Below are 14,923 nucleotides of genomic sequence, written 5' to 3' on the forward strand. Positions count from 1 at the left end.
TCAAGTGGGATCTTGTTAAATTCGTCATAGTGTAATATTTTCATAATATCAACTTTTTATAATTTTTGATTATCGGTAATTAAAGATATTAATGATTTAATTTGTGCATTGATAAACGTGACTAAAAAAACGTGTCAACTAAAAAGAAACGGAGGAAGTACATAAGTAGGGCTGTGCACTGGTCCAAAACCGGAACCGGAATCGGAACCGGGTTCCGGTCCAGACTTGTTTATTCCGGTCAAGTCCGATTTTGGACCGGAATGGACCGGTTACATTATTTTTTATTTTTCTTTTTCATTTTAGTATCTTAATACATTTATACATTTTTAATGTCTTGTTTTTGTTTGCGTGCTTTCCTATTTTGCACCTAAAATTTATAAATTACAAGTTTTGTACCTAAATTTTTTAGAAATTTAAACATAAAATTTAAAATTTTCACCCAAAAAATTACAAAAATACACTTTCCGATCCAGACTGAAATATTTCGATTTTTAACCGGACCAGACTGGAATCCCCAATTTGTGAGGACCGAAGACCGGACCAAAATCAATCGGTTCGGGCCGGTCCGGTCCAGCTCCGGTCCGGTCCTGGTCGGTTTTCTGGTCCAGGTCCATTTCTGCACACCCCTATACATAAGTAAAAATATAAATTTATAAGTACTTGTGAGAATCGTGTCAATAAATAGATTATTAATTTTTAATTGTTGTAATTTATACTCCATACTTAATAATAATTAAGATATTATTGGTCAATGTTTGCACGCATAAGCAAATGTACTCAATAGAAATAGAGCATTTATTACACAACCGAATGGAGTAATTTAAAAGAAATAGAGGAAATATATTCATACGTTAACGGGGCGTTTGGATCGTGGGAATGGAAATTTAGGGATTAAAAGGTGGAAATGGGATTGGGAATAAATTGATGGGAATACATGAAAATATGTCAATATCTTGTTTGGATAGTGGGTGGGAATAAATAACAATTTTACAAAAATACCCTTACTAAGATTATTATTATCCTTTTCATTAATGGCAAAAATGTCATTTTCCTCTATTCTCATTCCCATCCATTTATTACGTACCCTCCCTAGGTAATAAAATGGTGGGAATTCACTCATAAATAATCTCATTTCCAAACCCCATTTTATTCCCATTCCCACCAAACAAACAAGGCTTATGTTTTCAATTGGGATTAAAATTCCCAATCCCACCCTCAATTCCCACTTGCCAAACACCCCCTAAGTGCCTTGATAAGTGGTTGTTCCGCACTCCGTATTTGGAACAAGAAGTTTGGGAACGAACAAACATAGGTTATATATACAACATACCAGTGTATAAGGATTCGAAACCCAGACCTCTAGAATCTGAGGTAAGCAACTTATCAAGTGAGGGTGTTTAGGGGTAGGAATTCCTTACCCTACCCTCTACTCCCAATTGTCACATACAAGCCTATGCAAAAAATGCTCATTAGTAATTACATAAGAACACAAGCCTATGTACGTAGTACAATTAAGACAATGTAATGTAACAATGCTAATTAGCTTAAGCTATTGGTTGAATTCGTCCTTTAACATGGTATCAAGAGTTAGCGTGACACAAAGGTTACGGGTTGGAGTCTCATCCACCTCGTATATAAACCGATCTTGGGCTTCAACCAGTCAACTTAAGCTTTTGGTTGAATTGATCCTTTAACATATAGTATATCAAAGAATTGTCCACGTCTATCCAGTTAATTAAAGAACTATGACTTGACTTTCCAAATTATGTATATATGTGAATGGTAATTTTTTAAAACCAATTAAAGTAATGTCAATTTCATATGCATGATAATCCAGTTCATTCTCCATTACATTTGCAATTTTAAAATGTTCAGAGATTCTCTAATCCCATTTTTGTACAACAAAGTTATAGCCACTTCCTGAATGCAATGTATCTAAACTGGTTTTTAGTCCGTCTTTTGCAGTCTTTAATAATTTTTTAGGTTCATCTTCAGTGTGTACTTACTGAAACTTGTAATTTTTTTAGCAATTGCTAATTATTTTCTCAAATGGAAAATTATAATGAGAGGTTGAAAGTTATTTTCTAAGAACTTGCCAGAATATGCAGGGACAAAAATACTACAAGTTGCTTCTGAAGTCAAATATTAAGCAATCATTTGTTCAAGCTAACTAGTTATTTAACTATAATTCTAATACTGTAATAACTAAAAAGGTAGCACATAAATTCTTGAGTAATATATAAACCTTAAGCTTGATATTAATTAGCAAACGAAATAGGAGGCACTGAGGCAGGACTTTGAAGGAGATGATCCGAGTTTACCTTAGGGGCTTCGTAGCTGTTCTAGCTCTTGCAGTGCTTGTACATTCACAGCAGGATCACACAGGTTTTGTTACACTATGTTTTTTTATGAATCATAATTTATAATAGTGTATTAGTGTATGCATAAGTGGTAAGTCTAACACAATATCCTGCTTTTTATTTCCGTTCTTGGTGATTATTATCAGGATTAATAAGCATTGATTGTGGAAAAGATACAGGTTACACAGATGAATCGACAACCTTAGATTATGCACCAGATGAACTATATATTGATACTGGCATAAATGTCGACGTATCTCCACCCTACAGAGTACCAACCCTGCAGCAGCAGCTTCAGAATGTCAGAAGCTTTCCTAAGGGATCAAAGAATTGTTATACCCTTGGACCATCTCAAGGAAAAGGCGCTAACTATTTGGTCAGAGCTATTTTTATGTATGGAAATTATGATTTCCTTGATAATCCTCCCACATTTGAGCTGCACCTTGGGGTTGATGTTTGGGACACAATAAAATTAGACAACTCGTCTCATATTGTGATGAAGGAAATGATACACTCACCATCTACAGATTTCTTATATGTTTGTCTTGCTAACATTGGGTCTGGAACTCCTTTTATATCAGCATTGGAACTCAGGCAGGTAAATGACTCGATCTATAAAAGGGAATCCGGATCTCTTGAACTTCTCTATCGATATTATTCTCACAAAACATCTGTGGATAGCATAAGGTGAGTTTATCACAAAGTTTTCAATGTTATTGTTTTTAATTCTTGGTATAATCTGGCTTTAATATAACATGTTGAAGTAACATAGTTCATTATTAGTACCTCAATATATCATAACAAGATCAGTTTACCTCCTGTATTATTAATTGAATCATCATATTCAGTTTTCACCACATTTCAGGTACAATGATGATATATTTGATTGAATTTGGGAACCAATTGACTTGGTTAATGGGAGCCAAATCAGTACCGAATTTGATGTCATATCTACCCTCAATGTGTTTCAATTGCCACCATCAGTAATGAAAGCAGCAATCATACCAGTAAATGTTAGTGAACCTATTCACTTCACCTACACACCCACTACTAATGGGACCATGGAATTTTATATCTACCTTCATTTGGCTGAGCTTTCGACACTCAGTGCTAATCAACTCAGGGAGTTCAATATTACTGTCAACGGCCTGCATCTTTATGGACCGTATGTCCCACTGTACTTGACAGCTGATACCATATACAACAACAAAGCGCTTACTGGCTCGCAGCTTGATGTTTATATCCAGAGCACAGAGAGATCCACCCTTCCTCCAATTCTAAATGCTGTAGAGATTTTTAGCACTAAGAAGCTTTCGCAACTTTCAACCAGTCAACTTGATGGTAATTTCTTGCTCATTTCAGTCTTGTAACATAACTTATTTTCTTGACTATTAGCTCATTCACTTCATCAGTTATTCATCTTGAGTTTTGTCAGAGTAATTTATTTTCTTGACTATTAGTTGATACTATGCGAAACATTAAGCTGTCTTATAATCTGACAAAGGATTGTCAAGGTGATCCGTGTGTACCAAGCTGGCTTACCGGTGGACTGGAATAAACTGCAGCTATGACACTTCTAGTTCCCCTAGAATAATATCTCTGTAAGCTTATGAATTTTTACTGAAAATAAGTATAAAGTATCTTAATAACTAATGTTTCTAAAATAGAAATCAGACCACTAAATAGTTAATCTTTTACACTTTGTGGTCAGGAATTAGAGTTCAGGACTTACTGGTGACATCGCGACTTCAATTTCAAATCTTACTGCCTTACAAGTCCTGTAATGTTTCGACAAACATTTAAGTTTTATTCCTAGTGTTTCGGAACTGCATGGGCAAAAAATCAGTTGTTCTATTGCTCTCTTATATCAATGTATGACTTGGTATTTGTTTCAGGAATTTGTCAAATAATAAACTAAGTGGAAACATACCTGAGTTCCTCACAGAATTGCCTTCACTGAGAATCTTGTAAACCCCTCTTGTCTTTCATTGTTTTAATGATTATCAAACAGTTCAATATAAGTTAACTTATATTAGAATTATTTCCAGGAATCTTTCAGGAAATAGCTTCAATGGATCACTTCCCGAACTTCTGCTAGAAAGATCCAGAAAAGGATCACTTTCCTTGAGGTAATCTTCTGTAAATGAAAAGAGGATATTGTTTTCTTTTCTAGTTAACTTACTGTATTACTTCTATTCCTGAAAAAGGAAATTCAATTTTAGTAACTTAGTCAACTAACACAACTTTGTTACCCTGTCAATGAAAGTGTGGAGAGTAACCCAGCTCTTTGCTCGAGCAAATCATGTACTGCGTGGAAGAAAAAGAAAGCCTTCATTGCACCAGTAGCAGCCTGTGTCACTCTCTTTGTCCTAGTTACAGCTGGTTTTCTTTCATTTTTGGTCTACACAAGAAGAAAGAAGCAAAGTATGAAACTAATACATTCTAATGTTGATCTTTCTCTTATAAATTGGTTAGCTACAACACTGTTCTCAAAAGATCATAGCTGGATCATTTCATGCAGAATCGTCAATAATAGAAGCTAAGAAACCTCTAGCTACAACCAACATACAAGAATCCAGTTATAGTCAAGGGAAGGGTGGATTAGCGCGATTTACTTACTCTGAGATAACAAACCTGACAAGAGGCTTCCAGAGAGAACTAGGAAAAGGTGGATTTGGAGTTGTTTACTATGGTTGCTTGAAAGATGGGGTGGAAGTTGCTGTCAAGATGCTCTCTCCTTCAATTAATGCTTCTGAACAATATAGTACTGAGGTTAATTACTGCACTGCTGAAGCTACATTTTGTCCTGAAACATATAAAATTTTGACAGAGGATTTTTCGATATGCGTGACAGGTTGAACTCTTAATGTCCATTCGCCATAAGAACTTGGTCTCTTTAATCGGCTACTGTGAGGAAGGAGCCCATTTTATTAGACTATGTAAATACTTGTGTATTTTCTAGGTGTGTTCTCTCTAGGTTCACTCCCCTTCACCCTTTGTATTTATTATACTTTCGTTCACACCCCTTAATCATAGCTTAGTGTTTTGTGTAAACCTTGTATTTATACTCTTTCCAATAATGGAATACTCAAGGGATTATTTCCTATATGGTATCAGGCTTGGTTTCTCTCTCTATCTTCCCTCTTTTCTCTCTCTAGCCGCATCCTATCTCTTCTTCTTCTCACCATGGCTGACTCTCCAAAGGCACCGAAACCTTCCTCCTTTCACCCTGCTCTTGCGGTTAACAACATCAAAACTCTCATTCCTATTACTTTGGGAATGGATCGGTCTCAATATGCCTCTTGGGTCGAACTCTTCAAGATTCAGGCCCGTGCCTATCAAGTCTCCGACCACATCTTCCTTCCCTCTGACACAGCCGAAGCCTCGACTCCCCTAGCCACCACTGACCCGGAGTTGTGGGACCGTATCGACGCCATTGTCCTTCAATGGATATACGGCACTATCACCACCGATTTATTCAACACAATTCTCGTTCCGGATTCCACCGCCGCGGAGGCGTGGGCGAGAGTAAAAGACGTCTTTCAGGACAATCAAACCAATCGTGCTGTTCAACTTGAATCGGAATTCTCTCAAGTCGACTTAAACAATTTTCCCAATGTCTCTGCCTATTGCACCCATATCAAATTGCTTGCGGATCAACTCGCCAACGTCCGGGCGAAAGTGTCCGACCACCGTCTTGTTATCACGCTTGTTCGTGATCTCACCAAAGCATACGATAACATCGCTGCCATACTCCAACAATCAGACCCCCCTGTTTCATTTCAAAAAGCTCGATCTATGCTTACATTGGAAGAATCTCGGCAAGCCATTCAAGCCTCCAACGAGGCTACTGCTGCTGGTTCTGCGCTTCTTGTTACGGGGAACAACTCCTCCGAGCATCACTCCTCTGACTCTAATTACACTCCCCGCAACCACCAAAAATAGAGCACTCGCGGTGGAGGCCGCGGCGGCAGCGGCAGAGGTCGCAATAATGGGGGCCGCAACGCCAAAGGGCGTGGTGGTCGTGGCTACAATCAACAGCAGCAGCAACACCAACAACCTCCTCCTTGGCAATGGGGCAACTCTCAACAATGGCACTATCCTCCTTGGGCCGCTTGGTCTTCCCCTCCGTGGGCCGCCCCACCGTGTCCGTACCCTACCTCCTCCTGGCAGCGACCACCAGCAACCCCAAGAAATCAACAGGGCGGCATCTTGGGTCCTCGACCACAGCAACAACAACAAGCTTTTAGTGCTCAAGCCCCTTCTTTCGTTGGCTATGCTCCCACCGACGTCGAGGCAGCTTTACACACTCTCTCCTTGCACCAACCTGACGACAATTGGTACATGGATACCGGAGCTACCTCCCACATGACCTCTCATCAAGGTACTCTCTCGTCTTACTTTAATTTGAGCAATCATCGTAACATTATTGTTGGAAATGGTAGTGGCATCCCGATTTATGGCTATGGCAATGCTTCCCTCCCTCCCTTCTCCCTAAAAAATGTGCTTCACGCCCCTAACCTTATCAAAAATCTGATTTCCGTCCGTAAATTCACTAGTGATAACTTAGTTTCAATTGAATTTGATCCGTTTGGTTTTTCTGTGAAGGACCTTCGGACGAGAACCATTCGTATGAGATGTGACAGCTCGGGCGATCTCTATCCCTTCACCTCCACCATGTCTACCGCCCCTTCACCCACCGCTCTTGCCGCCATTCCTTCCTCATTGTGGCACGATCGCCTTGGCCATCCCGGGTCGTCTATTTTAAGCACTCTTAAGAAGAACAATTTTATTGAATGTAATAGAGTTTTGAATTCTACTGTGTGTTCTTCTTGCATTTTTGGCAAACATGTGAAACTCCCTTTTTCCCCCTCTACTACTTGTACTACTTTACCATTTGACATTTTGCATAGTGACATTTGGACTTCCCCTAAATTAAGTAGTGCCGGTCATCATTATTATGTGCTTTTCTTAGATGATTATACTAATTTCCTATGGACTTTCCCAATTGCGAGAAAGTCACAAGTGTATTATCTCTTCTCTCAAATAAATGCTCTTGCCCATACTCAATTTGAACGTAATGTGAAATTTTTTCAATGTGACAATGGTGGGGAATATGACAATGATTCTTTTCGATATTTTTGTGAGTCTAATGGTATGATCTTTCGCTTTTCTTGTCCTCACACCTCACCACAAAATGGGAAAGCCGAAAGGAAAATTCGTACCATCAATAACATTATCCGCACTCTCTTAGCTCATTCCTCTATGCCACCTTCTTTTTGGCACCATGCCCTTCAAATGGCCACATATCTCCACAACATTCTCCCTACTAAGCTCCTAGCTTATGACTCTCCCACAAAAATTCTATACTAACAAGATCCCTCATACTCTCATCTAAAAGTGTTTGGATGCCTTTGTTACCCCCTTCTCCCCTCTACCTCAATAAATAAACTCCAATCTCGATCTACACCTTGTGTTTTTCTAGGTTACCCTTCCAATCATCGTGGGTATAAATGCTACGACTTGTCTACTCGAAAAATTCTCATCTCTCGTCATGTGATTTTTGATGAAAATCAATTTCCTTTCGCCAAAATTAACACTCCAACACCTTCTGACTATGATTTTCTTACTGATGGCCTTCATCCTAGCTTAGCCCATCGAATTCTCCATCCTACAAACCCATCTACAGCAGCCCACTCTCATGTTCCTCCCTTCTCTCCTACGGCCCAGCTCACTCCAGCCCGCAATCTCCCTCCTTCTCCTACGGATCAAACTCCTCCAACCCACAATTCTCACCAACTGGGCCACACGCCCCCTCAGCCCACTCCAGCTCACTCTCACTCAATCTCTCACGGCTCTCCTACCTCAGAAGCCCAAAACACTCACCCTCTCTCTCCTACTTCACCCATCAGCAATCAAACCACAGAGGCCCAGCCCACTACTAATGCTACCACTACCGCCACCTTTTCTTTGGGCCAACAACATCGAAAGCCTAATCCTCCTCCCTTGTCTGTCCAAACTAGGAGTTCACATGGGATATTTAATCCCAAACCTATCTTTGATCTGAATTGTCAGTCCTCTCCATCTCCTTTGCCCAAAAATCCCATTGCCGCATTATCGGATCCAAATTGGAAAACTGCCATGTTCGATGAATTTAATGCTCTTATTAAAACTAAGACGTGGGAGTTGGTGCCCCGTCCTCCTAATGTGAATGTTATTCCTTTCATGTGGCTTTTCAAACATAAAAAGAAAGCTAATGGTGTTTTTGAGAGGCACAAAGCTCGTCTTGTGGTTAATGGCAGGAATCAACAGGTTGGGATTGATTGCGACGAGACCTTTAGTCCGGTTGTCAAACCGGCTACCATCCGCACAGTCCTTAGCATTGCAATTTCTAAATCTTGGTCTATTCATCAAATGGATGTCAAGAATGCCTTCTTAAATGGAGATATTGCCGAAACTGTCTATATGCATCAACCACCGGGATTCCGTGACAAAAATAATCCGGGCCATGTCTGTGTTCTCAAAAAGGCGCTCTATGGGCTTAAGCAAGTGCCTAGGGCTTGGTATCACCGCTTTGCTTCCTTTGTGGCCACCATCGGCTTCTCTCACAGTAAATTAGATAATTCTCTCTTCATCTACTCTCATGGCAAAGATGTTTCCTACATTCTCCTATATGTCGACGACATTGTTCTCACTTCCTCATCTAATGCTCTCCGCCTCTCCATCATGAATCGTCTTAGTTCGGAATTTGCAATGACCGACCTCGGCCCCTTGAGTTCCTTTCTCGGCATCTCAGTTACCCGGCACAAGGGTGGTCTCTTTCTCTCTCAAAAATCTTATGCTACAGATATCATAGCCCGTGCCAACATGTCTTCCTGCAAATCCTCAACTACCCCCGTCGACACCAAGTCCAAATTAAGCTCCACATCCGGCCCACCTGTGGATGATCCTTCTCTTTACCGTAGTCTTGCCGGGGCCTTACAATACTTGACTTTCACTCGCCCAGACATCTCATATGCTGTTCAACAAATATGTCTTTACATGCATGACCCGCGACAGGAGCACATGCACGCTGTGCGTCGCATTCTTCGGTATCTCCAAGGTACTTTGGATTTCGGTCTACATCTCTACCCCTCCTCCATCATCGGCCTCATCTCATACACTGATGCGGATTGGGGGGGCTGCCCCGATACCCGCCGATCCACCTCTGGCTACTGTGTGTACTTGGGCGACAACCTCATCTCATGGTCTGCCAAACGTCAACCCACCATCTCTAAATCAAGTGCGGAAGCCGAATATCGCGGTGTTGCTAATGTTGTGGCCGAATCTTGTTGGTTGCGCAACCTACTCCTTGAACTTCAATGCCCTATCAAGAAAGCGACGATTGTGTATTGTGATAATGTGAGTGCCGTTTATCTCTCCGACAACCCGGTTCAACATCAACGAACCAAACATATTGAGATGGATATCCATTTTGTGCGAGAAAAAGTTGCCCTTGGTCAAGTCCGTGTTCTTCATGTCCCATCTCGCTATCAAATTGCGGATATTTTCACGAAGGGTCTCCCTCAAGTTCTCTTTGAAGATTTCCGAAACAGTCTATGCGTTCATAAACCTCCCGCTACGACTGCGGGGGTGTATTAGACTATGTAAATACTTGTGTATTTTCTAGGTGTGTTCTCTCTAGGTTCACTCCCCTTCACCCTTTGTATTTATTATACTTTCGTTCACACCCCTTAATCATAGCTTAGTGTTTTGTGTAAACCTTGTATTTATACTCTTTCCAATAATGGAATACTCAAGGGATTATTTCCTATACATTTAGCCCTCATATATGAGTACATGGCTAAGGGAAACTTGCAAACCGTTCTCTCAGGTATATAAAACTACTCATCAATTGTTCTTACTCCTGTACTATTTGTTTCTGAACAGAAAAATTCATTGTTTTTCAATAAAACAACTAATATTAAAACTGGTGGGACAAATGCAGCATCAGAATTTTTGAGTTGGAAAGACAGACTACAGATAGCAATCGATTCTGCACAAGGTTAGCGATCTAAGTAACAGCTATCCTGATTTAGTTTTATAAATCCAAGCTCGTATTTATCAGATGATAATAACAACTACTTTGTATGCTGGATTGTATTGCAGGACTAGACTACTTGCACAATGGTTGCAGGCCACCTATAGTCCATAGAGACGTTAAGACTCCAAACATTCTACTAAACAAAAATCTCCAGGCAAAGATAGCTGATTTCGGTCTGTCCAAAATTTTTCCTGATGAAAATAAATCTTACATATCAACAAGAGTCATTGGCACAACAGGCTATCTCGATCCCCAGTAAGTCCATACAGTATACATCACATTATTACCAAGAACTGAATGCATTTTACCTAATAATATGACTTATATATGTTCATTTTGTGTAGGTATCACATTACACAACAACTGAATGAGAAAAGTGATGTATACAGTTTCGGCGTAGTCCTATTGGAGTTGATCACAGGTAAAACAACAATCATGAAAAAAGATGATGAACAAACTAGTTTAGTTAGGTGGGTTAGTCCATTACTTGAAAGAGGAGACATTTGGAGCATCGTCGACAAAAGACTGCAAAATGTGCACAACCCCAATTCCCTTTGGAGGGTCACAGACATAACTCTGGCATGTGTTAAACTGATTGCAGTGGAAAGGCCAATAATGAGTCACATTGTTACAGAACTGAAAGAGTGCTTAGAAATGGAGCTGAATGAAGGAAACTTGATAATAGAATCTGATAAAAATTCAATTGAGATGAGCCCGGCTATTACTTACACAGCAATGGCTCCTGCAGCTCGTTAACATAGCCCAAACAAGGTTACATCCTAAAACTAATCGACAAAATTATAAATTTGCTTTTACTTTATAGATGTGACACTACTCATCAAGTAATTTGTGGCTATTTTTTTACATAATAAATTGTAATTCTTTTGTTTTGTTTTTATTTTTTTTTTTAATTGCAAAGTTTGGAATTTTACACTTATTCATGCACAACATTCTTTTGATCGTTCTTGTGATTTATACTAAGAAAATATTATCATATGGGATCACTTAGATTAGCTCCGAAATGCACCTTCATAATATCAACTAAAAACTCTTTTGTTTCATGCTTCCACTATTTTTAACCAATTAACCAATAATATCTTAGTTACAAAGAAGTAAAAAATTATAAATCAAGTTGATTTTTCGAAAGTTTATTATAAATCAAGACAAGTCTAACAAAACTCTGTTTGTCTATTATAATATATAATGTTGGAAATTTTGTGAAAAAACTACCTATTATACTTCAGAATTTGCGAGAAACTACCTATTAAAAAAAATGTTATAATTGACTACCTAATTTTCGAAAAATGTTGTAATTTACTACCTTACGCAGTTACGCCGGATTATGAAGGAGTTTGACCAAAGTTCTCCGGTGTTGACTTGGTCACGTGACCATCACGTGACACTTAATGGCCCTTTTCTTTCACCAAGTGTCACGTGACCAAGTCAACGCCAGAGAATTTTGGTCAAACTCATTCATAATCCGGCGTAAAGGTAGTAAATTACAACATTTTTAAAAAAATTAGGTAGTCAATTACAACATTTTTTATTTAATAGGTAGTTTCTCGCAAATTCTGGATTATAATAGGTAGTTTTTCACAAAATTTCCTAGTTTGGTTGCATAAGAAGTGAAAAGAATTTAAAAATGAAAGGATTGTTTGGTTGACAATAAAAAGTGTAAATGAGGGAATTGCACATTTATGGGAAGTGCGGCTTCCTACTAAACATGGGAAGTTAATTACCCAACCCCCCTTGGTAAGTCAAAATTCTCATAATTTGCAACTTCGTTCATACCAACCAAACAAGTTTTTGCAATTCTTAGGAATTTGATGTAGGTATATTTACTTCCCATAAAATACAAATTCCTATGGGAAGTAAATTCCCATAGCAACCAAACACCAGTATAGGTTATATAGCATGCGAAGGATCTACAGTGAAATGTTTCATCTAAAAGACATAGCTCCTGACATGTTTTTTATTTTTTATTTTTTTTATTTTTTTTGAAGAAGAAATAGATGATGCATGTAAAAGGGTGTACATAGTTCATGTTCAAGGTCAAGTTCATTTAACTTAGCCGAGTACATAGTTCATGTTCAAGCTGAATCGAGCCGAGTACTACATAATTCATGTTCAAGTTCATTTAACTTAGCCGAATCCGAGCACAATCCTGAGCTTTAAAGCGAGCTCAAAAATCTGTTCAAACTCGGCTCATTTAATACACTATATGTGCACGAACGATTCATGAACGACTCGTTTATTAAACGAGTTGATAAATGAGCTTTTCATGAACGAGCTTACTAGTAATTAATGAGCTTCTCTAATAAATGAGCTTTGTACTTTTGACATTTGTAAACCTCAAATTAAGAAAAACAATTAAGTCCTAACTATGAACCTCGAGTAGTTTGCAAACATAAACGAGTTATTAATTAACTTATCCAAACGAGCATATATATGTTCGTAGTCAAGCTCATTTATTAAACGAGCTTTAATTTTTATTCACTCTTAGCTCATTTATCAAATAAATGAACTAGAACAAGCTTCTACAGAACTCGAACCCGAATAGTTTATTGATCTACTTGGATCATATACACCTACTATAAGGATGTATTGTTAGCACTCAGTAACTTCAATTTTTCTTCTCTCATGGATATAAAAATTTCTCATGACAACATATTCTCCAAGGGGAAATTCCCTGTTTCTCATGGTGAGAAACGAAATTTGTTTCTCATCGGGGTATTTTCGTGAATAAATCAACAATATTTTCATTATTGTGGGTTGTACAGTTGAATAAAGTTGTTGGTTTATTTACGAAAATGCCATGTGAGAAACAAACCAAGAGAAACTGGGCATCCTCTCCAAGCCAATTATTAATTTTCAATCAAAGTAGCATGAATAATTTTTTATTCAAATCAGTAAAGCTTTAGTAGTTCACTTTTGCAAAACTACTTTTAAAAAGTTTGATTTAAAGAAAACACTAGAGATTGTGTGTGGATTACAGGATATTGAATAGAAGAAGAGTTAAAGATAACTTCCCTATTCCTGTTTAGTTTGATTGAATTGGTATAAATTAGAGACTAAACTCAGCACTGAAAACATTAGACTCAGTAGTAAATGCACAATTGCAGCTGGAAAGGTGGAGTATTTGGGTCTGCTATTGCTATCTGGCCAACTGTACTGTGTCCTCTACAAACAAGGAGTTACAGAATTTCTTAGGACTTTCTGGTTGATACAACGAGTTTGTTCAAATTTTTTGCAATAATTAGCAAGGCATTGACAAATCCTCTTAAAAAAGGAGCTTTTGTTTGGAGTGATGAGTCTAAGGACGTAGGACAGCTCTTTTGAGTCTCTCAAATTATTAGGCTTAACCACGTCGTGGTGTGATTATAATAATTAAACGGATTATTTAGAAAATGTCGTGGTGTAACAACAGATCATTTCCCTAAAGTCGAATTTGTCCCGCACAAGTACACACAGACTCATAGCAACTGACCTCCAATTTTATACAACTCCAACTCTTCGATTAGATTGAAAACACCTTCGAACAATGCTCAATAATGCATGAAAACTAATTTTAAGAGATGATATATTATCTGTTAGAGATATCGGAAAATATATGTGTGATATATTTTCCGTATATATCATTTAAGAGAATAATATATTTAGGATATTTATGTTAATATATTATTTTGAGAATATATCATTAGGATATATAGTATATCTTTTAGGAATATTGTTTCTTATCTTATGTTCGTAGATTTTGTATAAATACTCAACCTATTGATGAATAATAATCAAGCAATACAAAAGTCATTCATTCTCTCTTCACCCTAATTTGTCATTATCACTTTTTAGTGTTTTAAAAGAACAAAAAGAGATGTATATATAGTATTTGAGTGTGAACTATATACAACAAATCTGGTCACAAATGAGAGTGAACCAGGTACAATGAATCTGGTCACGAATGAGAGTGAACAAGGTATGACGAATTTGGTCACCAATTAGACCAAAAATGGTTAACATCCAAATCCCCAATTAAGTTGTCGAAAACAATTGACTAATTGAGCATATTTCAAGGAATATAATCTAACTTAATTTAGAAACCATCAAAAATATTATACAGTGCAACATTTGACAAATGGGAAATTAATTCTTTTGAAGCACAACTTACTTAGAGTTATCTACTTAAAACTCCAACACTCCTACCTTGGTTGTTCCGGCTTTTTACCATATCTTTTGTGCTGGAAACTGATACTTCTAAGGTGGGTATTGGTGCTTCTAACGTGTCTAGTAACCTATTACGAGTATAAGGATTTATAACAATTTGGGTGACCGGTTGAGACCAATAATGTGAATACCCTTCCAGTTTGAAAAGGACGAGTAGTTCATTTTTCCACCAAATATACTCGTACCAAAAATGAAATTATTTTGTTCAAGTTGGTCAAGTTGCAAAATGGTTTGGCCTACAACAATCTGAAACAAAACA

The 14,923-nt window shown here is 38.0% G+C and overlaps 1 pseudogene across 1 annotated transcript; it reads left to right on the forward strand.

Annotated features, from left to right (window-relative positions):
• Positions 1-2,306: 2,306 nt before the first annotated feature.
• On the forward strand, positions 2,307-11,446 carry LOC145557837 (LRR receptor-like serine/threonine-protein kinase IOS1; annotated as a pseudogene). The gene is made up of 14 exons (XR_014092320.1): positions 2,307-2,385; positions 2,507-3,033; positions 3,209-3,701; positions 3,821-3,961; positions 4,072-4,140; positions 4,256-4,327; positions 4,397-4,489; positions 4,627-4,784; positions 4,900-5,132; positions 5,215-5,284; positions 10,177-10,233; positions 10,348-10,404; positions 10,509-10,698; positions 10,788-11,446. The product of XR_014092320.1 is annotated as an LRR receptor-like serine/threonine-protein kinase IOS1 (transcript).
• The last annotated feature ends 3,477 nt before the right edge of the window (positions 11,447-14,923 follow it).

The sequence above is a fragment of the Chenopodium album genome, chromosome 9 (assembly GCF_948465745.1).
Source record: "Chenopodium album chromosome 9, dcCheAlbu1.1, whole genome shotgun sequence".
In the NCBI taxonomy this organism is placed as follows: domain Eukaryota; kingdom Viridiplantae; phylum Streptophyta; class Magnoliopsida; order Caryophyllales; family Amaranthaceae; genus Chenopodium; species Chenopodium album.